General features: G+C 47.7%; 1 long non-coding RNA gene across 3 annotated transcripts; it reads left to right on the forward strand.

The window, feature by feature from the left end:
* The first annotated feature begins 757 nt into the window (after positions 1 to 757).
* On the forward strand, positions 758 to 24,864 carry LOC139082629 (uncharacterized). 3 transcript variants are annotated; one of them, XR_011538835.1, is made up of 5 exons: positions 758 to 878; positions 4,113 to 4,269; positions 4,864 to 5,042; positions 7,521 to 7,658; positions 9,329 to 10,724. It is a non-coding gene; the product is annotated as an uncharacterized lncRNA (long non-coding RNA). The 3 variants fall into 3 exon arrangements; XR_011538833.1 differs by lacking the exons at positions 7,521 to 7,658; positions 9,329 to 10,724 and adding an exon at positions 24,316 to 24,864; XR_011538834.1 differs by lacking the exon at positions 7,521 to 7,658.

Genomic DNA, 24,864 nt, shown 5'->3' on the forward strand with positions numbered 1-24,864 from the left:
GGTTTCCCAGCTACACGTCTTATTCCTAAAGGAGCCAGGAGCCGTTGTCTTAGAGAACTGAGATTGACCTTGGCATCAGAGGAGTCATAGCACTGTTAAGGAGAAGACACGGGCATGGGATAAAGGGAGGAGTCTGCAAGAGCAAGACGCTGCCTGCTGCCTGACCTCCTGAACTTCTCCGCCCTGTCTCGTAGATTTTGTTTTAATCAGTTTTGCCTATCCACCTTTCAGAGCAGGCCTTCGCTTCAGGCTTCCAAAACTCATTCCTCAGATTCGGAAGCCGACTTGGCTGACTGCAAACCCAGAGCAGGCGTGAGGAAGCCTCAACTGCAGACAGAACGCTGAGCTTTCGTCAGAGAAGATAAAACTGGTTATACTGATTGGGGCAAGGGTAGGCGGGGGAGGGGGAGCAGAAAACAGCCAGAAGCTCCCATTTCTATGTGATTATAATGAACTTGGAGGCTTAGCTTCTCTGTTTCATTACACTGGGGAAAAAAGGAAGAGCCGACTTAACCCTGCCCCCACAATCTACACACCTGCAGGTAATATCTCTAGCTTTCCAAAACTTTTTTTTTTTTTTAACTATTTTCATTATTAAACTTGCACTGGGTTAATCTCCACTGGCCTATTGATTTGAGTATTAGACTGTGTATCAAAGATATGAAAATACAAATTGTTTCAGAGAGAAATGACTGTCTTTATATTGTTTCCGTCTCCAGGGTTCTGAATATTCCTTTGTGTTCTAAGGCTTTCCTTTGTGTTCTAAGGCTGAATAGAATCAGAACGGGGTCATCTTATTGGCAAATATGAAGTGAGTAGATCGTCTGGGTAGATTCTGAGCAACCCCTTGGTGCTGTTGCTGAGGCGCCCAGTAACAGGTCAAAGATTTTTCTATTTCCTTTTTTTTAAAATGAAACTATAGATTCTCATTAGAGAGGGATCTGCATGAAGACATTTTCTGGGAACGATGTTTCAGCATTTAAATCTTGCTAGCAGCCTCTGTGTGGGACTCCGTCGACTGGTTAACCATGTTGCTGAGAAGTCCCCTTCTTTCATTTCTTCTGCGCGTCAGAGGCCTGGTGCACACAATTGCCTTTGGCCAACGTGAAATAAAGTCCTAGATGATGGGAGAGTGATGGACAGAGGGGAATGGAGGCAGAGTTGGAGGAAGAAAGGAAGAGAGAGAGGAAGGAACAGTTAGCCGGTGGGTTTTCTGCTGATTCTTAGAAGCAGGTGAAAGAGCTCCCAGGCAGAGCGAGAACTGGGGTTCAGTCCGTGGGTCTTTAGGGAAGCACTGGTCCATGACGCCTGTGATACCCCTTCTCCTCTATTTGTACTGATGTAGACTGGGCCGCTGTGTGTGGTGTGGTTGTGCAGATCATGACCTGAAACGAGATGCCTGGCTGACGGGCACGTGGATTGAAATGTGGCTGATGCTCTGCTCATCACTCTGTGCAGCCCGAGCTCAGAGCTGGGTCAGCCCTAAGGAAGCCATGCCTTTTAGAATTGTTCTTTTTTATAACAGTCCTCCCAGTTGAGGTATCTTTATAAAATTTTCACAAAGACCCAGTGTGTCCTGGCAGCTGCTTTGAATTTACGATTCCACCTTCCATATGTAAACAGTTTGCTTTCGTTCCACCTTAGCAAAGTACCCAAACTAGGATGCTCCTCATCTCCCTCGTGTCAATTCGATTCTCTCCAGTGTATTTTCTCATCTCAAATATGGTATTTTTGATCTCTAGAAGTTCAATTTGGCTCTTTTTATATTTTCTGTGTGTGTTTTTAATATGCTTATGCTTTCTTCTACCTTCTTGAACATATGGAGTCTATTTATAACAGTTATTTTAATGTCTTTGTCTACCATTTGTATCATCTAGATAATTTCTGGGTCTTTTTCTGTTGGTTGATTTTTCTTTTCATTATTATTTTTATTTTCCTGACTCTTGGCACATCTGTTTTTTTTTTTTTCTTGAGGAAGATTAGCCCTGAGCTAACTACTGCCAATCCTCCTCTGTTTGCTGAAGAAGACTGGCCCTGAGCTAACAGCCATGCCCATCTTCCTCTATTTTATATGTGGGAACGCCTACCACAGCATGGCTTTTTGCCAAGCAGTGCCCTATCTGCACCAGGGATCAAACCCACAAACCCCAGGCCACCGAGAAGTAGAATGTATGAACTTAACTGCTGCACTGCCGGGCCGGCCCCACATCTGATAATTTTTGGCTGGAGTGTCAGCCATTGTGCATTTTACCTCGTTGTGTGCTGAATTTTTTTATTCCCTTAAATGTTTCTGAGGTTTGTTCGAAGACTCACTTTAGTTATGTAGAAACAGTTTGATCCTGCTAAGCTTTGCTTTCAGCTTTGTCAGGCTGGACCACACGAGCCTTTAGTACAGAGTTCGTTTGACTCTATGGCTGAGGCAATACCTTTCTGAGTGGTCCACCTGAGGCCATGTGTGTTATGGATTTCTCTACTCTGGATTTTGGTAATGTGAGCTATTTGAGCTGTTTGAACTCTGGGAATTACGCTGCCTGTTCGTTTCCAGCGGCATCTTGCCCAGCCCTGGGTATCCTCCCTGTCTACATCCTCAGTTGATACTCTGCTGCATCCTAGACGGGGCATCTCCAGACTCCTCTTTGCGCAGAGCTCTCCTCTGTGGTACTCTGCCCTGAAAATTCTAACTCCTTGGGCTTTTCCAAACTTCCAGTTATATCTCTTCAACTCAGAGAGACCACCAGTCTCTGCCTGGGATGTTCCTCCCTGCACAGCGTTCTGGGAACTTAATTCGGGCAGTAAGCTAGAGGAATCAGAGGGCTCAATTCATTTGTTTCCCTTTTCTCTGGAAGGAATCCTGCAAGGCCAATAGGACAATGTCTGAAAACCATTGTTCCATATATTTTGTCTGGTTTCTGAGTTATTTAAGGTGGGAGGATAAATCTGGCCTCTGTTATTCTCTCTTGCCCAGAAGCTAAAGTACCTCACATCAATTCGTAAAATGGTTTTCTCTCATCCAAATATATATTGCTTTTAACAATTCGAAGCACCTTTTTTTGTTTGTTTTGGCAACAACCAGGTGGCTTCAGCAGGACAGATATTAATATCTGCATTTTAAAAGTAGAAGAACTGAGGGCAGAGAGTTCCAGGTGCCTGCCCGAGAAGCTCGTGCAGCTGGCGAGCGTCAGAGCTGGCATCCAGGACCCGAGCCGCCCACGTGTTCTTGTCCTTGTGGACCGCTGTGCATTTCTTTACTTCTTCAGGTCTCACTTACCACTGACTTCCTCCGAGACCCGTCCCTGATTACCTGATATCCAGTGCGTCAATCATACTTATGATTTTGAAGATCAAAAAATTTCCTAACACCCATCATAGAGGCTCAATAAACATTTGTTGAATGAGCAAAAGAGACAACAAGTTCCCAAGGACAAAGATCTCCAAGGTCCAAGACAGGGTTTTCTTGCACGTTTGAAATGGTGTTCCTGCTGCCTCACTTGCACCATCGGGACCTTTCAGTTATAAGTGATAGAAAACCCAACTTAAGTTAGTTTAAGAAAAAGAGAGAATTTATGGGCTTACAAGATTAGGGTGGCTCCAGGCATGGCTAACTTCAGCTGCACAAATGCTCCTTGATCGTATCCCAGCTTTGCTCTCCTGTACTGGCTTTACCCTCAGACAGCTTCTCCTCGTGAGGCACCAAAATGGCTGCTGGCAGCCAGGGGCCCACCTCTGTGAAAAGAGAACTTCTATTCCCAATGGTGCCTCCAAAAGTTCCAGCTTTTCCCCTTATTGGACCAACTGGGATCACCTACTCACCCCTGAACACATCTCTGCGGCCAGGGGGAGAGAATGCGATGAGTGGCTAAGGCTGGCTGAATTGCACACCTGTGGGATAAGTGCCCGTGGGGTGTCGGCCACACCTTAACCACATGGATGGAGAGGAGGGGACAGGTCCTTCTCTAGACGACAGTTAAACGGCCATGGCCAGAACAAGGGATGGACAGAAACAACAGATATCCACTGAATGCTCTTAGATTTTGTGCATGTGTGCGTGTGCTGGGCGGAAAGCCATTACCTAAGGCTTCCTCTGATAAGGATTGCCTTCTAATTGCTTCTAGAACCATATGACAAAGTGGGACCTCTTTGTGAAGACTCTTGAGGCCGAAGAAAAGGAAACCACCTAGAAGAGAAAGCATATTCCTAAAGGAACTGACGTCCATTTCTGGGCTCCTGGCTGCCCACACATAGGAATGAATCAGACAGCCCACGGGCCAGGCAAGACTTCATGCATTTCTTCACCACTCCTGGAGCTATAGCTCAGGGTTAAGTGATACAAGAAAATTGTCTCCAAAAATTTATTTATTCGTAATCTATGTGCTGAGAGCCTATCAAATGACAGGCACAGTGCTCAGGGCTGTTGGCTGGGCTTGCCTAGGCTGGGCAATGAGGGCCCCTGGAGAAAAGGTTTGGGCACAACTCTGGGGCTTGAAGTTCTGGCCCAGAGGGAAAAAGTGGTAGGCTGACTGCCTCAGGAGCCTGGGAATAAGACATGAGCTCTCCTAGCTTCCAGGACCAAGTGGTAGATCTAACAGCAAGGACAAGGTCATGTGCACTGATGTGGCTCAGATCTTGGGTGCTTGGATACTTGAGTAAGTCCTTGCTCCTACAGGCTGGTGTGCACTAAAGCCTGGGTGGTTAGAGAAGCGGGAATGACTCCAGCTTTAGTTCTTGACGCCTGTTGCCCTTGTAGCTTTGAGAATATCCTCCCACCAGCCCCACTTATTCTTCAAGGTCCTGCTCACGTGGAACCTCTTCCAGAAAGCCTCTCTGGATGCCCCCAAGAAATCACTTTCATCCTTGTTTCCACAGAACTTTGACCTCCTTCATGGCTTATCCCAAAGTCCTCACTGTGGTGTTGGTGATAATAATAGTAACAATGATTGATGATGATGGTGATGATGACAATACAGATACCATTTACCAAGCATGTACTACCTGCTGGGAATTTTACATGCGTTATCTAATTCAATCCTCACTACAATTCTGAGGTAGGCACTGTTGTAATTCTTACTTTGCTGAGGAGGAAACTGAGGCACCAAGACCACGGAGGCTAGGTTTCTTGCTAAAGAAATGCAGCTGATGTCTGCATCTGGCTCCTGGCTGCTCATAGATTGGGCCAAGCTGGGATTTTGAACCCAGACATTCTGATTTCAGAGCCCTGCTTATAACCTCGTTGTACTATATGCATCATTGTACTATACAGCACCTAGGTACCTTGTACTACACCTAGACAAGATGGTGCCTGTTTTCCCAAATAGCCCAAGTTCCTGGAGGAAAGACCCAGGTCTCGCTCATCTCTCCATTCCCACAGTGCCTAGGATGTTGTTCAGCACCTACCGAGTATTTGGCCCCCTATCCCTGAACTGAGTGTCTAGAGCAGTAACCTATACCCTGAGATAGAAACGGAGTTGTTTACGTCACAGCCTCTTCTCTCCCGGGCTCATCTTTCCCTGCATTGAGTCTAATAGCTCTTGTAAACAATATTAACTTTTTGGAATAGGCAGCCGCCTCAGCAGAGGGACTGCGAGGATCTCAGCTCGGGATCCACACATACAGGAGGGTTGCCTGCTGCATCTTGGCCCAGCATGGCCCGTCTGTCAGTCTCATTCCATTTGCCATCCATGGAACTAATGGTTGTCACTGTTAGAAACACATCTCTAGTTTCAGTATCAGGGTGTTAAGGAAGAATTGGAGGGCTTTCCCTGGGGAAAACTCCCCAGGGATGTGAGCTGAGGACTGCAGTTGAAGTTCACAGGCCCAGTTCCTAAAAGGTTAAGCTATGAGCTGGTGACCGACCCAACTCCAGATGTCTCAAGCACAAAGGATGTACTATCTCATGTAACTAAATGCCAAAGGGAGATCTCCAGAGGCTCAGGTGAAGTTGCTTTCTCTCTCTGTCTCTTTGTATCTCTCCCTGGCACTCTCATTTCTTGGATTCTCTCCATGTATTGGCCTCAATCTCTCCTACCACTGATTGACTCTCTCCTTGCAGCACAGGGAGAGTAGGCATTGCCTTATCCAGCTCTAGCTTTGACACCACGTAGCTCAGCAATGTCAAAAGAAAGAGTGCTTCTCCAGACAGTATTGGAGGAAAAAGAAATCTGCAGTGGCCTCTGATTGGCCCAACTCTGGTTGTGAATCCAAGTCTTGGCAGTGATGGTTGTCTGTGAGGAGGGAGATTATGATTAGCCAGACCTGTGTCATATGCCCATTCTTTGGCCGATGGGGTAGGGCAGTGTGATTGGCAGCCCCTCCAGAACATGTGGAATGGGTTAGGGGAGTTCACTCATAGAATCAGTTTGCTGTTGCAGGACGGAAGGATTGTATGGTAGAAACAACAATGATATCTTTTTTGAGAACTCTAAACGGGCCACAGAGCTGGGGGTCCTAGTAGATGAGACATCACCTGGGGTCCGAGCTTTCAGGGGATGCTCCAACAGCTGCCGAAGGCCTCCTTTTGCCTCTTTAGCAGAAAGACCTCTTGCCTTGCCTATGGTCTGCACCCTCTCTGGCCTACTGCTCAATATACAAAGAACCTGCCAGTCTCTGATCAGGGCCTCTGTGTGAGCGAGTGATTGGGTCCAGGTGTTTTTAGATTTTAACTGTCATTGAGACCATTGTAGATTTGCATGCAGTTGTCAGAAATCATTCTGAGAGGTCCCCTGTGCACTTTGCTCAGTTTCCCCCAGTGGTAACATCTTGCAAAACCATGGAATATCACAACTGGGATATTGATATTGATGCAAAAATAAAATCAAAGCTCCAAAAGTTTGGCTTTATCCAAGTTTTTTTTTAACCTTTTTTCTATCTGGGGAGCAAGAACTCACAAGAGAGGAGACCCCTCCATGATAACCAGCACATAAAAATTACAGAGAAATTTGACTCAAAGTTTAAAACAAGCTGAACCCTAATGTAGAAAGTCTGGGATGCAGCTAGCTTATCAAGGACTTCGAGGCCACACTAAGGAAGTTGTCAGTGAAAGTCAACACCAGGGTTTGGATCCTGTCCTCAAGGTGGGAAGCTCTGAGCTCCTTAAGCTTTCTCCTCGCCTTCTTGGCAGTGGTTAGGTACCACTTCCACACAGCAGCTTCTGGGGAGGTGGGGATGCTCAGCCACCCCCTTCTGCGGTTCTTGCAGACCGTCCACTCAGCAGATAGGGCCAAGCTCACTCTTGACTGACGCACCCTAGTGTCCCAATTGTCCTTCCACCCAGAGGGGATATTCAAACTATTTAACAACCTGTGTGCCAGGGCCACCAGGTAATCAGAACAAATGCCAGTCCGTTATAGCACCAGGGCCCTGCTCTGGCAAGTGTTAATCCTTCTGTTCTTGGGATGTGGGAAGATCTGGAACTCTCAGAAGATGGCCCAGGGCAGCTGAGGTTGCAGAGGGGCCCTTGGGGGAGTGCAAGGGAATAGCTGTTTAAAAATGAGTATGGAATTCTTTTAATATCTTAACCCATACAGCTCGACCAGTGCACGTGGGCTGGATGTCTGCCCTGCTTCTTCCCTTACCCTAGATGCTCTTGATTGCTGGTTGTAACCTCGTTCGTGTCAGGGACCTTGTGTACATCTCAGTTACCACTGGACCTGGTGTCTAGCACTGTGAGTAGGGGCCCTGTAAATGTTGGTTGAATTGGTATATGCATGGTAAGTGCTGCCTATGCCAGGAAATGACCTCGGATCGCTTTGAGCAATAGCGATTTTTCTCCCTTCTCTGACCTCTTAGACCAGACAATTGCATAAATAATAAGGAAGAACAAACAGTAGCGTATAGAAGGTCTCGGTGCTGGGAGGCCTCCTCCCTCGCTTCCTCCTTCCTTCCTTCCTTCCTTCCTTCCTTTTTCTCATCTTCTTTCAACAGGCTATGCCTTGTTCTAAGCAGTGAGGGGTGGAGCAGTAAGCCAGACAGGCAAGATACGTGCCCAAGTAGAACTCACATTCTGGGAAGATAGAGCAAACCAGAAAGTGCAGGAGCCATCAGGAAAGTCTGCATGGGTGAAGGGTGCTTACAAAATGAGTAGTTTGGGTATTAGGGACAAAGTATAAGAGGACTATGAGGTGGAAGCCACAGTAGGAGCAATAGGATGGAGGTGGGAATAAACATCATGTGTGAGGGAGACGGTGAGTCCCGCTGAGTGGGCTGGGAGTGGCTTGCCTTGGGAAGTAGTGAGGCCTTGAAGAGGGAGACACACACATGAACTAGTCATGGTTCTCGATTGCCAAGAGTCACAGTCTCGGGGAGGAGACAGGCATGTGAAGGACTGTCAGATGATGTGCTCTGCACTGTAGCAGGACTAAGCATGGAAGGAGCTCTGCAGCGAGTGGGGCAGAGGAAGAGGAGGAGGAGGGCAACAGAGCTGGAAGGGAAGGGTGGTCCCAGGTTGGGATGGGTACTTAAGGCCATGAAAGCAAGACAGAGAAATCATCAAAGGTTTTTGAGCAGGGAAGTGACAAGATCAGGGTGGTTCCTCCCAAAGAGAATTCTCGGGGTATTGTGAGGAATGACTTGGGGGGGCAGAGCCGCAGGACAAGGTGATCACATGGGAGATTGTTGAGGTAGCTCAGGTGAGAGATGGGGACAGCTGGGCCAGGACTGTGGCTGTAGGATGAAAGGGCAGGGCAGGTGGTAGAGGCATTCAGAAGCCACCGTGGGAGATCTGCTGTAGTAGGGGATGGGAAAGAGGGAGGAGTTTGGGATGACTGCAATTTCTTGCTTGGGGGATGGAGTGAATTGTGATGACTAAGTCGGGATTTGAGGTAGTGCAAGCAGTAGTGATGGGTGGTGTTGGAGGAGAGAAAGCAAAGAGCTGCATTTCAGACACGTTGACTTAGAAGTGCCCTCCAGACCTTCTGGTGGGGATGTTCCATGGATACCCAGTGACTGGATGGAACAGAGACAGGGCAAGGTGTTCACCAGCCACAAAATGAATCCACTTGTGTGGGAAAGAGAAGCACAGGTTTTGTCCTTAGGAACCCAAAGCGTGGAGTGTGGAAGGGCAGATGGCGCCACTAAGCCGTTTCAGACTGGCAGTGCTTGTTGCCGATGTTCCGAGCTGTGATGCTTGACCTCTAACTGGGGTCCTCAATCCTTCCTCTCCGAGATTGTCTCCAGAAAAATCCACGTTGATATCTGCCTCTTCCTGATGTCCCCAACCTCCCAGCACCAATTAATGCATCAGTGGGCCTGGGGAATTTTCACCCAAGATGTTACTTCTGCTGGGAGCATCTGGCAACATCTTTAATTTTATTTGGTTTCTTCTTTTTTTCCCCAGGAACATCCTGAAGAGAGCAGATGGCAATAAGAAAGGGCAGATCAATGCTAAGAAAAGTGGCCTGGTTTGCCCTTGGATTCTCAGACTCCTGTCCTCTGTTCTTGAGAGCTGCTGTGAGAAGGAAGCTCCTAAGGCTGATTATTTGTGTGTCCCAAATGTCTCCGGGCAGTCGGAGCTTATTTGTTTGACTTGTTTACAGCTGTATTTTCAGACTTTAGTGCGGCACCAGGTCTATTGCAGATGATCCAAAATTTCATCCACTTATTCAACAAATATTTATCGAGTACCGATCATGTGCTAGGCACTTTTCTGGGCACTGGCGATTCAGTAGTGAAGAAAACAAACAAAAAAAAACCATACACCCTCATGCAGCCTACCTTCTAGTCATTTTGCTGACTGGTCATGGCAGTCACACTTTTGCTCGTTACCGTGTGGTGATGCGCTCCTGCCCTCTGGGGGCTTATATTCCAGTGGAAGCACAGGGTCACATCGGCCCTGCGCATCTGTTAGGATTCCTTGTTTACAAGCCACGGGAATGGACACAGGTTACCTCCAGCAAAGGGCGGTTCACTGGAAGCCTCTTAGGAGGATGGGTGAGGAGGGAGTGGCAGGAGGCCCTGCTGGTTGCCTAACGCCTGTACCATCTCCCCCCCACCTCTTCCTGGGTGGCAGAGCCCTGATTATGGACAGGTATTCACAAAATTAACCAACCTTGATACTGCTAAACCTTTGAACTGCTGGTCATGTGAGATAATAAAATCTCCGTATTACTTTCAGAAGGCTATTTACAGCCACGAGCAGCCTAACTTAAAAGCATGGTGGGACGAGGCTTAGAAGCAGGCAGGAACCATACCTGGAAGTTTGGGAGGATCAAGGGGCAGGACATAGAAAAACAGCATTCTCAGGGCCAGAATTAATCACCTTTCTACCCAGAACACCCGAAATGGGAAAGCGAGGTTTCCTCCATTAAAAATACGATTGTAATTAAGGGAGAAAATTGGTTCTGGGAGACAAAATCGAACAGCTGTGCGTTATATCCTGTAAAGCAAAGTTGGGAAGGACCAGCAGTTGCTCTGAGTGATGCCTGCCCTCTTTGGAGACACAGCGGAGTGTGATGAGAAGAAGACAGGGGCTTAACTTTTAAAACATTTGCATACAGCAAAACCAACCCTGCTTTTTTGGGTGTACAATTCTCTGAGTCTTAACATATAGACACCACTACACACCGCTACAGTCGAGACACAGAACAGTCCTGTTGCCCCAGAAATTTTCTCATGCTGCCCCTAGGTGGTAAAGCACTCACTCTGCCTTGATCCCTGGCAACCACAGATCTCTCTCCATCCTACAGTTTTGCTTTTTCATAGAAATGTCTTATAAATGGAATCACGGTGTACAATTTTTGTGACTGGCTACTTTTATTCAGCATAATGCCTGTGAGAGCCACGTGCCACACACATCAATAGTTTGTTCCTTTTTATTGCTGAGTAGTATTCCATGGTCTGGGTGTACCGATGTTTCTTTATCCATTCACCTATCGAAGAATATTTAGGTTGTTTTATAGTTTGGGGTGGTTATAAATAAAGCTGCTATAACTGTTCATATACAGGATATGACATTAGCTGTAGGTTTTTTATGGATGCCCTTTCTCAGGTTAAAGATACGACCATGTGATTTTTCTCCTTTAATCTGTTAATATGGAAGATTACGACTGATTCTCAAACGTTGAACCAGCTTTGCCTTCTGGAGATAAACGGCGTTTGGCTGTGATGTATTGTTCTTTCCTATGTATCACTGAATTTGATTTGCTGGTATTTTGATGAGGACTTCTGTGGCTGTATTCGTGAGGGATATTGGTCTGCAGTTTTCGTGTATCATCTTTTCCTGATTTGGGCATCAGGGTAACGTTGGCCTCATAAAATAAGTTGGAAAGTGTTCCCTCCTCTTTTGTTCTCTGGAAGAATTTGTGTAGAATCTTCTTTAAATGTTTGGTAGAATTCACAGAGAAACTATCTGGGCTTGGAATTTTCTTTTTCAGAAGGTTTTAAACTATAATTTCAATTTCTTTATAGACAGGACTATTCAGGTTGTCGAATTCTTCCTGGGTGAATCTAGAAGTTCACAGCTTTCAAGGAGCGATGCGACTTTATCTAAGCTGTTGAATCTCTGTGTACAGTGTAGGATTGTTCATGGCATGCCCTCATTAAACTTTTAATGTCTGTGTAGTCTGTAGTAATGTCTTCTCTTTTAATCCTAATAATGATAATTTGTGTCTTTTCCGTTTCTTTGAGCGTCTGCTATAGGTTTGTCAATTTTATTGATATTTTTAAAAAACCAACTTTTGTTTTCATTGATTTATTTTCTCTATTTTTAATTTCATTGATTCCCACTTATCATTATCATCCCTTTCCTTCTACTTCCTTTGGGTTTACTTTCCTCTTCTCCTTTATTTTTTTTTAAAGTGAAAATCTCAGTTATTAATATAAGGCCTTTCTCTTTTTTTCTTTTTTAAAAAAGCATCCAATGCTGTAAATTTCTCTCTAAGCAGTGCTTTACCTACATCCCATAAATTTGATATGCTGTATTTTATTTTTGCTCAAGCTATTTTCTAATTTCCCTTGAGATTTCCTTTTGACCCACAGATTATTTAGAAATGTATTATTTAATTTCCCAGCATTTGAGGATTTTTTCCCAGATATCTTTGTTATTGATTTCTAGTTTAATTCCAAAATATTTAGGTTTTAAGCCTCATGCCTTACAGCTGGAGGTAGAAACTGGGGCTGTCTTTTGGGAGGGTATCTTGATAATTGCAGCAAAACCTTAGAAACGTTCCTATACTTTGACCCAACGGTTCTTCTTTGCTTATATCCTAAGGAAACATTCGTGAATGCCCACATAAATGTGTACAATCACCCAAATTTGAAAAAAACGTAAACACCAAACAATAGGAGACTAGTTAGCTAAATTATGATAATCCAAACAACGGAGTGTTATGCAGCCGTTAGAAGTCATCCTGAGGAGGAACGCGGGGACCGTGGGCAGGAGCCGATGACACAGCAAGTCCTTTGTTGTCTGTCAGCTCCCCACGGCAATGTAACTTCAAGGAGGTAACAAACTTTGTCTCTTTTCTTTACTGGTGTTTCTTCAGTGCCTGGCACAGTACTTGGCACATAGTAAATTAGAAATATTTTAGCAAATAAGTAACTAGAAGAAAAGTATACTTTATCATTATCGTGTCATTATTATATATAATATATATATTATTATCTCATTATTGTAATATATATTAAGTGTATGGATATAACACACATGTATTTGTATGTGTGTCTGTATGCATGTGCAAAATCCAGTCCTCCTCTCTTTGTGTGAGTTGCCTTCTTGCTCCCACACCGCCTTCAAGCAATGAGTCTCCCCTCCTTTTCGCCGTGCTTCCCTCCAGGCCTGCTTCGGCCAACACCTGATGCCCCTCCGCACTTGTGGGCCAAGTCCTCTTTGGAAGTTGTTTATGGTCATCATTTTTGATCACTAATTGTGATGTCCTCACAATTAGCAGGTACAAGTTGCCTCATTTTTCGGAAGGACAGATGCGGACAAATGCAGCTTTCCTAAAGACCCATGGCCAGTTAATGGCAGAGGCGGGTCCTGGGCTCGGATCTCTTGCTCCCAGCCTGGTGACCTTCCCCTCCACTGCCCCATCCCAGCAACCCTGTCCTGCCAGAGGGAATGACTCTGGAGCATGTGGGGCCCCTAATTCCACCAAGGCTGTGGGCCCTCATCAGAAGCATCGAGCTTTCAGCGCCACATGAAATGCCACAGCAGCCTTGCATTCTTGTTGGTTCGTATATTTCCCAAATACCAAAAGGGCACAGTCTGCCATAGCAACTAACAGTCTGGGAAATGTAATTGCTTTTTAAAAAGATATTGGGCAACCGAGCTGCTTGTGCTTTCCCACTCTCTAACTTTCATAAAACACTGCAAGATACGCCCAGAAACCCGCAGCAGGCTTCAGTGAAGATGAAACGGGTTTGGGGTGACCCCCTCAGAGGTCTGGTTCTGCCACTGCATGAACTCCGGCACATTAGTGGATCTCAGAGCTCCTCTTGCCTCCCCTGTGAAGGAGGGCTAAGTGGGTCACCTTTAAGGTGATGTCGCATATGAAAGGACGAGCACCCTGCGCCCGGCGAGCAGTCAGGGTTCAGTGAGAGTATCTGCTGTGAGCCCACCCTGGTTGACAGCTGTCTAAATTCCCTCGGAGCCCCCCACGTTCAAGGGAGGAGCGCTCTGTCAGAATCAAGGTGGTCCCTGTCTCGCTCGAACCCCCCTCACCTGTTTGGCTTGCTCCCCTCTTGCCTTTTTTCCTGCTCCCATGTCCTGCACACATTGATGGCCTTGCTGGTGGTGATCTGGCAGCTTCTCCCGCCTCCTTTGGGATAAGAGCGTGGGGAGATATAAATGGGACTTTTCACCTTCTCCAGATTTGTTCTGAAGGACCTCTGTCGACTTGAAATTCACCATGTGAGTTGACACTGGATGCCGTTGGAGGACACTTATGTTTGGGGAAGTTTCTCTGGAGCCTAGAAATTGGGAAACTCCTTGACCCTGAAGGGGACATTCAAAAGCTGATTATTCATGCCCACTGCAGGCCAAGGCTCAGTGGGGAAGGCTCGTGCGGATTCTGGGGGCCCAATCCCCTCGCCTCCCACCCGCTTGTGCCCTGGTGCCGCCCAGTGTCTGCGCCTTCCTCTGTGGGAAGAGCGCTCTCCCCTTCGTCGTACACGTGTCTGGCTGGTCGGCACCTCCTACCAGCCGAGGAGCATCCTGAGCGCTCGGGCCCAGCTCGGCCGCCTCTTGGTCCAGCGCAGAGTTTAGTACCCGGCACTGGATGCAGGAGGGAGGGATGAGTTCATTTGAATCCTGAACTGATGGCCACTTTGAGGAAAGGAGAGTGACTCTCCCATCCACCTGCACCCACCTGAAAATACATGTCGTTGCAGGGTGGTTTGGCAAACAGGCTTTGTTCTCGGGCACAGAGCTGGTGAGCAGCATCTTGTTTGAGTGGCTTTTCTGCTCCCTCTGCCTCTGAGTGTCAGAGCAAAATGTTCTGCGTTTGATTGTCACTCTTCAAATAGTATGTTATCGCCATGCTTCTGCCTCTTTTTAATAAAGAGAAATGAGGAGGGATTTTTTTTGTACGTGCAAAATTAACACAAATCCAAACCGCTGCTACTCTTTGATCCATTCTGGACTCTGATCCGCATCGGCCTTTTTATTTTCCCACTGAGAATGTACGGCTCAGGAAAGATTGCAGAGGGAGGAAAACCGCTTACCACTTCCCATTTGATTAACACGATTTAATGCAGCAATAATGCCGGGGAAGTTCATTACTTGGGAAAGGCTCTGATGCGGCTGCCCGCGGTGTCGGGGGACTGAGTCTTTTTATTTAAAATGCACTCACACACCTATGGTGAGAGGCTCTGTGAAATGCTGCCTGAGCCGTGGAAGGTGGAATTTCCATTTCATGTAGACGGACAAAAATCCCTTCCATCTGTCCAGCTTTTGACAGTTTATTCATTTCATCTACAGATATTTAGCACGGCTTATCAAGTTCAAAATGCTAGGATGAGAAAAACAGCAAAGGACCCTACCCTCATGGTGCTTATAGCCTAGAAGGAAGGGAGATGTTGTCCAAAGGTGAGCACATTGGTGATGGACATTATAAGGGGGTGGATGGGGTGGAGAGCAGGTAACACAACACTGTCTGAGCAATCAGGGAAGCCCACCTGGAGGAGACGACATATCAGCCGAGAGCAGAAGCATGAGTGATTGCTGATTTGGGATGGGCAACCAGGGGAGAAGCAGAACTTTTGAGATGAGAACAGCCTCTGCAAAGTCGTGAGGCAGGGAGCAGCCTGAGCTGTGAGCAAAACCGTCAGGTGGCCACCGTGTCTGGGCAGATGGAGGGCAGGTGGCAGATGGGGGTGGGGGTGGGGAAGAGTCTATTGACGGACCCCAGCCTCTCCACCTCCAGCGCAGCCACAGCCTGCTGTGGGGGATGCAGGGGCACCCTTACGATCAGAGAAGGATTAGAAATTGGCCTCCAGCCCAGAACATTCTCCACCTCTCACCCCTGCAGTGCTCATCACCAGGTCCTGGGACAGGTGGACAATGACCTTGAAGGCCCAGGCTCAAGGCCCAAATGCGTCTTCTCTTGTATGTGACCTCGGCCGTGTCATTTGGCGCTCCTCTGTCTCAGTTTCTGCCTCTGCAAAATAGAGTCCTTGTGGTCACTCTCGCCAGCTCACAGCACTATTGGATAAAAGAAATGAAACAGGCGACTCACGCAGTTTCAAGACATTCTAGAGAATATCAGGACTGCTGACAATCATCGACAGGGCACAGCAGGGTGCGAGCTAGGTTGTCGCTGACGGGGCGTGAGGAAGGAGCCATGAATTGCATTGAGATTGGGATGATTCTGGCCAATCTCTAGGAATAAGATTGAAGTCTAGTGAAGAATTGGGCTATCTGAAATAATCCTTGTGTTAGTCATGATCAGGCAAGTTATGCTGCAGTGAAAAAACCCCCAAGTCTTGACTTAGTACCACAAAAGTGATTTCTTAGTCACATCAAGTCAGCTTCAGGTCTGGGCACCTGTCCAGGGCAACTGTCCTGTACGCTGTGAGTCAGTGATTCAGGCTGAGGGAGACTAGCCCACGGCTGCACGGTCATCACGGAGAAGCAAACCAGCTCTTACGTGCTTGCACAGGAAGGGACATGTGACACTTCTGCTTTCATTACAGTGACTAATGCAGGGCACATGGCCATATACAACCTCAGGAACAGAGACATGCAACAGTCCCGTGCACTTGGAGGGAGAGGAGGACTGGAAATCCACAGTCCTCCCCTTGCTTCATCACTTCTGCTCACACACCTCCAGACGTGGTCCCTCCACAGCCTTCTCTGTCTTCTCAGGACAACGTCCAGACCGCTTGCCGTAGCTAAGGACTTTATACTCTAGTCCCCACTCTGCATCTGACTCACCCCATGAGACACCCACTCCAGCCAGGCTGAACCGCTCTCGAGTCCCCTTGCTTTCTGCTCTCTCTCCTGTGACTTTTGCCCCACTGTTCCCACCGCTGGAACACACTCCTCCCCATGGAAAATGTCCTTTGAAGAAACTTCCGTGCCTGCCAGCGGTCCCGCCTCTCCTGAGCCCTCTCGCCCTCTCTTTCCTCGTGGCATTTACCACTTTAGGACACACTACGTCATTTACTTGTTTCTTGTGCCTGTCGTGTCTTGCTCCCCATCACCTGGGATCTTGACTCCACAGCCGGGGATCCTGCCCTGCTTGCTCGCTGACAGCTCCCAAATGTCCAGATGTGCCTGGCACGTGGCGGGTGCTCAATAAATCTTTGGCGAACCTTCAAAGGGAATGCCCAGCAACACCTCAGTTCTCCCAGTTGTCTGTCACCCAGAGAATGGAAACTTCTTTTCTGGATGATCATTGTTTTCCTTTAGGGAACCTAAAACTCCTTAAAAAGGTGTCATCTCTTGGTCAGCTTCTCTGCCTCTCAGGATGTTAGTAATAAATGAAAATGACTAACTGAGGCCCAGAGAGAGGAAGGCAGCTCTTTGAAGGTGCTGCCATGAAGAGCAAGGCGAGCCAGAGGAAAGGCCTGGAGAGCTGACCAGCAGCCTGGTGGGTGGAGGCCTCGTCTTCAACCGCTGAGCTCACGAGAGGGTCAGAAGGACCGGCTCATTCTCATTTCCCTGAGTGGTGATGGCAGAGGTGGTTTTGAGCAAGAACAAATTGTCCTGGTTGGTGGGTTTGGGCTAGAGAATTTAAGTAGAGGCTGGAGAAGAGTCAAACACGTGGAGCCACTGGGCTCGCCTCTGTGCCCAGGGGCAGGAGACCAGGCTGGAAGGGTGGCACAGGGTTCCTTCTCTTCTCCTAGCTGGGCTGGATTCATCTTTCTCATCATGCGGATACTGTCACTCACAACGCTAGGAACATACTTCACTCCCCTCTTGCAGGCAGAAGACACATCTGTAATTTGCCTCCACTGTCGGGGAGAAGCAACCCGTGTGAGCCCAGGGAACTGGAGGCGGAAGCCTTTTCCCACTGGCTGCATGGCTGGCCTGGTGGTTCAGCCTCCTGGTGGCGCTGGGGGGTGGGAACTCTTGGCTGTGAAGCCCTTAGTCTGTGGGAAGCTTTACCTGCCGGGCCTTTAATAAACTCCTCGCTGCAGCGGCACACACCTGGCGACCTTTACCCGCTGCAGGGGCCTCCGTGTGTCACACACTATTTACTGCCTTGAGAATTCAGGCAAGAAGGCAGACATCTGCTGCAATTTGGTAAGCACTGAGGTGTGAGAGCACACGACCCAGCTACCCTCTCCCCGTCGGACCCCAGCAATAGTTTGCTTCTGTTTGGTGTCTCCTCTGTTCCTTTCCCATCCCTCTGCACTAGTGATTCTATTCTCATTTCTTCCCTTGTTTTGACTTTTCTTCTGTGACGGTGAAAGGGAGCCGTGAGCTTGTGGTTTTGTCTAGGGGGGCATGAGAGGAAGTGGTAATAAGGTGGTGGCTTGTGTTGCATGATGCTCTGGCCTTTCCAACGGGCCTCCGTTGCCTTATCCTCACAGCTTCCCTGCCAGGAGCACAGGACAAGGAGCACTGTCTTTCTATTTGCAGATGGAGCTGTTCAGGCTCAGAGAGGAAGGACTTGGCTCAGGGTCCAGAGTGAGTTAAAGGTAGACTTAGTGAGAACTCAGCTGGCGTGGAGTTTGTTTATTAGTGTTTGACAAATATCTAGCGAGTTGCTACCATGTGCCAGGCATTTTTCCAGGGGCTTGTGAGGTGCCGATGAAAGCAGGCACGATTGTGCTGTTGTGCAGTTCAGATTCTTGGGGCTCCGTCGGGAAACAGAGGTAGCTTTAGGAGAGCCACATGCTTTTGTGCAAAATGGTTGTCTTTTCTTGATTTGATTTTAAAACAAGGCTTAGGCCAGCACTGCCTCTCTGTCTCTGTCTCCCCTCGCCCTCCTTCTCCTTCTCTTCCTTTTTCTTTCCTGTTAGGACTTGGGGGATCCAAATTTCCTGCCACAGCTGTCCACTGCTTTCCTTTCTTTCTTTCCTATTGATTTCAATAACTTTTCACATAATGCACCACAGCCTTTTCTTGCACGGGAACAAAAGGTGAAATGTTGATATGGTTTTATTTGGGCTCAGATCGGATAAGGAAGACCTTTTGTCTGTACCTTTCATCCTCAAGTCAGCACTGGTTAATTAAATCGAGCCTGTGGAAAGTGACCCTTGCGGGGAGGGGAACTCCTGAGAATATAATATGTTTTAATCAAATATGGGCAATAAATAAATAAGCAAGAAAAGAGCTATTAGACAAGGAAACGCCCTGAAAACTTGCAGATGAGAACTCTTGAAGGAAAGGTAATACGCTTTATCCTTTAGTGAAAATGCACACTCAAGGAAGAAGCCACACTGGCCCTGAAAACGGGGACACTTGAAGAAAAGTAATTTCTCTCCCAGCCCCTTTGCCCTTAGAATGGAGGCGAGCTCCCTGCTGATTCTGCACCCCCAGATCACCACCCACTGGGGTTTCCCAGTTGCACTACAATTTCTCTGAGCTTATGCCTCACCTGGCCACAAGGGGGCGAGGAAGAGTCACTCTCCTCCGGGTGGCGAGGCAAACGCGCCAGGCCTCCGGCCTCTGGGCCAGGTGTGGCTGATGACTTAGTCTGCTGGGCTTGGGGACACTGAAAGGGAACTAAACATCTGCCTGCTCAGGGGTGGGGGCTGAGGCAGGTTCACCCCAAGTCTGAAAATTCTCCACACCGGGAGCAAGGCAGGCCCTAGCTCCACAGGGAAGAGATGGAATGGTGGCACTGTGGTGGGTGACAGTGTGGGCTTTGAAGGCTCTGGAACTTAATTTGTGTGTGATTTTAAGTGGGCTACTTAGCCTTTTTGAGTCTCAGTTTCCTAATCTATAAAATGGGGATATAATCTTATAGGGCTGTTAAGAGGAGTCAATGAAATGACAAATTCAATAAATTGGGTTGAATGTGATAGACACTCAATAAAGGATGGTTATTGTGACACCTCTAACCCTCCCCTAGCCTCAGGCTGCCCCCAAAATGTGCTGCCTGCAGGGACTCTAGGCATACCCCACTGGCCTCTTTTCCTTTGTATTTTTACAGAAAGTTATAATTAAATGTATGCTGTCTTTTAAATGCCAGCCCTGGTGGCCTAGTGGTTAAGATTCAGCACTCTCACTGACGTGGCCTGAGTTCATTTCCTGGTCAGGGAACCACAGCATCTGTCTGTCGGGTGTCATTCTGTGGTGGCTGCGTGTCGCTGTGATGCAGAAAGCTCTGCTGCTGTTGTTTCCAGTACCAGCAGGGTCACCCACGGTGGACAGCTCTCAGCAGGGCTTCCAGACTAAAACAGGCTAGGAAGAAGGACCTGGCCACCCACGTCCGAAAATATTGTCCGTGAAAACCATATGGATAGCAGGGGAGCACTGTTTGATACAACGCCGGAAGGTGACAGGATGGCGCAAAAGACGAGGCAGGGTTCCACTCTGCTGTGCACAGTGTCACTAGGAGCCAGAATTGACTCGATGGCGCTAGCAAACAACAAGTCTCTTAATGAAAGTTGCCTTTGAATCTACAATATATATGTTTATGTGTTCATGTGACTATTGAGTGCCTACCTTGTGTCAGGTACTCTGCGAGGTGCTGGACATAACACGGAGAGTGAAAAGCAGACCCCGTGCGTGCTCTCATGGAGCTTCCAGTCTAGACCAGTGCTGTCCGATGGAACTTCCCGTGGTGATGGGAATGCTCCATGTCTGTGCTGTTCAATATGGTGGCCACCAGCCACAAGCGGCTATTGAGCACTTGAACTGTGGCTAGTGACAAGAAGTGAAAATTAAATTAAATTGTATTTAATTTTAATTGAGTTAAATTTAAATAGCCATACTTGACTACTGGCTGCTCTCCTAGTGCAGGTCTAGAGGATGAATGTGAAAATATTCAGCACAGGGCCTGGCACACAGTCAGTGCTCAGTAAGTGCACATTTCCTTGCCTTTCCCCCACTGTGCGGCACCTCGTACCTCGTCTGTAACTCTTCTGCGGCTATTACACCTTCTTGGGGATGAGTGAGGTCATCCAAACAGACTCTAGAAAGGCAGGCACCAGTTCGGATTACTTTATGTATACCTCACAGGATTTTGCACACATTAGGTGTTCTTTAAGTGCCTATTAAGCTAAAGAGACAGTATGGTATAGGGAAGGGAACATGCTTTGGAGCCAAACAGAAACGAACTTAAATCTTGGCTCCATTGCCCACCAGCTGTAGGGTGGGAGCAAGTTACTTAACCCCTCTGGGTCTCAGCTTTCTCTTCTCTTAGCTGGGGTGATGATAGCTCCTTCGTGGGGCAATTGTGAAGACAGATGAGATCATGCAACAAACGAGCCCAGCACAGGTCGTGACACAAATGGTTTTCAAAGATGAGAAATCCAATTGGAAGCCACATAGAGTCAACTTTTGATGATGCTTCTTCTCTGGACGTTCCTAGCCTGATAGATGTGCCCTCTACGATGCGACTCTTGTCCTGGCCTTGTTGATGGGCCTAGGGGTGAGCACCTGATTTCAGATAAGCCAATAATGTTCCTTACCTGGGTTTAAAAATGCAAGACCTGAGGGAGCAGTTGAGGCCTTCTCTGGTGATCGGAGCTGAGAAAAGTAGGGCCCATAAGCTTTCAGCACCAAGATATCCCCCCAGTTGGAGGAAGCTGGTTTGCAGCAAGAAAGAAGCAAGCTAACAAATGAAAAGAGAAACTCAAAAAGTGGGGAGAGAGAGGGAGAGAACCTGGAGATGTTCACACCCTGATCCAACTGGCCCTGAGACCAGCTGAAGCCCTAGTGCTCCCAGGGTCACATGAGCTTACTTCTCCATCCTTCTCAAACATTCTCCTTCCTGCCTGAGCAGATTTGGGCTGAGTTTCTCTCACTTGCAATGAAACAAGTTCTAATCAAGACAACAATCAATCCGATTCCTTCTCCTCCTCCTGCTCCTCCGCACCCCGTAAGAACTTCGCCTTAGACTCTGTCTTCCCTTCTGTTGCAGGCAACTCAGAACCCGGAGTGCTTTGGGGCTTTGGGATCAGGTGGAATGCAAAGTCGCCCTGGGAGTTAATTAGTGCACTTGGAGTCATTTTCTGTCATATATATGACGTTGCCTCGGGACAATTTGGTAGCAAAAGAGCCAATGCAGGTATCTCTGAAGTGGTCCTCTGCCCAATGTGTGGAGCAGAGAGTATGTTGAATTGGGAGCTGGGGGACCCAGGTTCAAGTCCCTACCTGGCTGCTCACTAATGTGAACTTGGGCAAGTCATGGCCTGGGCCTCAGTTTCCTCGTTGCTAAAATGGAGGTGATAGCACATGCCGTGCCTGTCTCATGGGGGCTGTGTGTTTGGATGAAAGAGTTTACGAACTCAGCAAACCTTGGTCGAGTTGCTACCCTGCCTCTAGCACTGGGCATCTGAGCACAGCGCTTTGAGAACAGTATACCCCCTCATCCATCTTCATCCCTGCTCCCTAGAGGAAGAACTGGGGGGCCTGTCTGGGCAAGGAGGGCATTTTCTACCTCCCCTCTCTCAGGCCCCTGATGGGCCAAGGAGGCGGTGGACTTGCGGCGGTCTCCCACTAGCTCGAGAACTTGAGGGTTTTCCCCCGAGGCTGCACAGCACCTGGACATTGCACTGCTGACACCTCGGGCTCACCTCTACATGAGATTAGCACCTCGACTGGGGGGCCACCTCCTCCCCAATTCCTTTCTGTTGAGCATCAGGCCTCCTTCCCTTTCTGGCGACCCGGAGTCAGCAGGCTTGTGTCTCACATAGTCCCACAGCTTCTTGCCCCTACTAGTCTCCCAACTGGCCAAAGCCAGGGGCATTGGTGCCTTTGGCACTGCGGTGTCCTGACTTTACAAATTCACAGTTTCTGGAGCCGTTTTTTGAGAATTCCAACCCACTCTGGCTTGCTCCAGGCACGGGCAAAGCCGCCAGAACTGAGAGCTGGCAGCCCAACCTGGGTCCTGGTCCTAGTGTTTCCCTCAGACCTTGGCAGGTCATATCTCACACGTCCTGTTCCTCAGAGTCCCCATCTATCAAACAGAGATAAAAATACCTGCCCTCCTGCCCTCACAGATAGGAAATTAGATTAGCGATGTGAGATGCAGCAGAACATGCTGTGACTGCAAGGTGCTGGTATTATTTTTTTATATAACCTTAAAAGTCTCATTACAAAACTGATATATGCACATTGGGGAAAACTTAGAAAATGTAGATAAGAAAATGATGAAAATAAAAAGACTCCATAATCCCATAACCTAGAGAGAACTGCTGTAAATAATTTAACAGGTATCGTTCTGAGATCTACATCTATCTACTTCAAATGGGACAATACTCTTTGTGCTGTTTTGCAATTTGATTTTTCACATAATAACATGTAACCCCAGAGTTATGCTTTGCCAGAGATTAAGCTTGTGGGATTTCCTCCCTCTAGTCAGTGCCAGCAAACCACCTTGGAATTGTTGAAGGTCAGCTCCTCTATCCTCCAAAGAGTAGGTGTAGACACCTTGGATTCACTTGGGGTCTCCCTCAGGAGGAAGGGCTGTGGCCCAGGGTCGTTAGAAGGAGGGTTATGTAGTCAGAGCCGTGGTGCTTTGAGCAGAAAGAAGCAGGCAATACGTGTCCCATAGGGGAGGGTCTCTGGGAGGCAAGGATTGATGGTTCTCATTCTAAGAGGTGGTGAGAAATAGACCCAGGGTGGACCCAGGGTCCTAGGAGCTGCCTGAATCTCTGGAGGTGGTGGGATGGGGAGGAAAATGAGCTGCACTCTTCCATGCCCAATTCTAGGGAGTCCTGGGCCAAGTTTGGCACCAAAGAATGATATTGCTGCTCCTCCCCCAAGAACGAGAGGGCCTCTGCAGGGATCTAGACTAGGCAGGGACTTCAGCAGCCAACCAGCATCCAGGGAATGAGTTGCACTTAGTGTATTGGTGAAAGGTCCACAGCCACAGTGGACTGACCCATCTCTAAAGGTTTCTTCATATGGAGAGCTGGGATGACCATCTGCTCCCCCTGGACTGTGTTAGGTCCCTAGGATTCCTGGAAAAGCCATGATTGGGAGAGGCCTTAAGAGGGAAACACTAGCTGTCCTCCTAATATGAAGGTGAAAGATTAAGCAAGTAATCAGAAAAGTGAGAGAGATGTCACTATTTATAGCGGGTTGAATGTTCACATACTGCAGTGGGCTGGTATGTTCACTCGGAACCTGCGAATGTAATCTTATTTGGAAAAAGGGTCTTTGCAGAAGTAACTAAGTGAAGGATCTTGAGATGATATCATTCAAAATTTAGGGTGGGCCCTAAATCCGATGACAGATGTCCCTATAAGAGAAAAGTCAATGGATAGCTAAAACATAAAGGAGAGAGGAGTCTCCCTCTAGCAACCTCTACTGGCAGAAGGTAGCAGGAGGAGTGTAGCTTGGAAAGTTGAAGCCCCAGCATCACAGAGCAGAGTGCAGAAGAGTGGATTTGGGGCTGAGACTGAGCAGGTGTGGTATCTGACACAAGACCCTTGGCTCTATCCGTATCTAGTTCTGGTTTTGCAGTGTCCTATGGACCCTGCGAACCCCTTTTATGCTTCCAATGGATCAATTTTTGTTCAGGCAGACAGTGTTGTTTTCTGTCACTTGCAACCAAGAAACCTAGCAGGTACAGATGTTAGCCTTGTGGTCTTCCTGCAACTCCATGAAGAAAGTGGATAGAACCTGTGATACCCATTTTGCAGATGAGAAATTTGAGGCTTGAAGAGATTAAATCTCCTACTCAAGCCTTGTCAGTGGTGGTGCTGGGACTAGAACCCAGGTCTCTTTAATTCAAGGCCTTTCTCTCACTTTCTTCTCAGCTGACCAGCTCGGGTCAGAAAACAGAAGAAGCTGCCAAACCTCCCAGGCTGGTGATGCTCTCCACTTTCTGCATAAAAGAAGACGCAAAATCTATGGATATTCTTTGCAGTCAGTCAGTGTGGCGAGTCTGTTTAAGCAAGGTGTCAGTTTGCCCGTTACTTTGATGGAAGAGAAGTGAGTGTAACAGCTTCATGTTGTTGAAGAGGTGGCAATTGAATTTGAAACAAGTGGACTCTAAATTTCTTCCCAGAATCACTTCGAGATGAGAGGGAGTGCCAGCGAATGTTGCTTTCCTCCTAAATTCTCTACCCTCGCACTTCTCCAGTAATTTCTCAAGTGTCATGAAAAGCCCTGGAAAAGTCTCCCCAGGAGGGGTCTCTCCTGCAGTTTCCAAGCGAGGCAGGGGATTTCAGTGCCTAAAATGAATCCTTTTAGTCATTCTTGAAACTTGGCCAGAAAGACAATTGTAGAGTAAGGTGCCTGCAAGAACTCTGAAATGGAATAAAATCTCTTCGAGGTTTAGAAAATAAAAAACAACTGAGACACTG

The sequence above is a fragment of the Equus przewalskii genome, chromosome 3 (assembly GCF_037783145.1).
Source record: "Equus przewalskii isolate Varuska chromosome 3, EquPr2, whole genome shotgun sequence".
Lineage (NCBI taxonomy): Eukaryota > Metazoa > Chordata > Mammalia > Perissodactyla > Equidae > Equus > Equus przewalskii.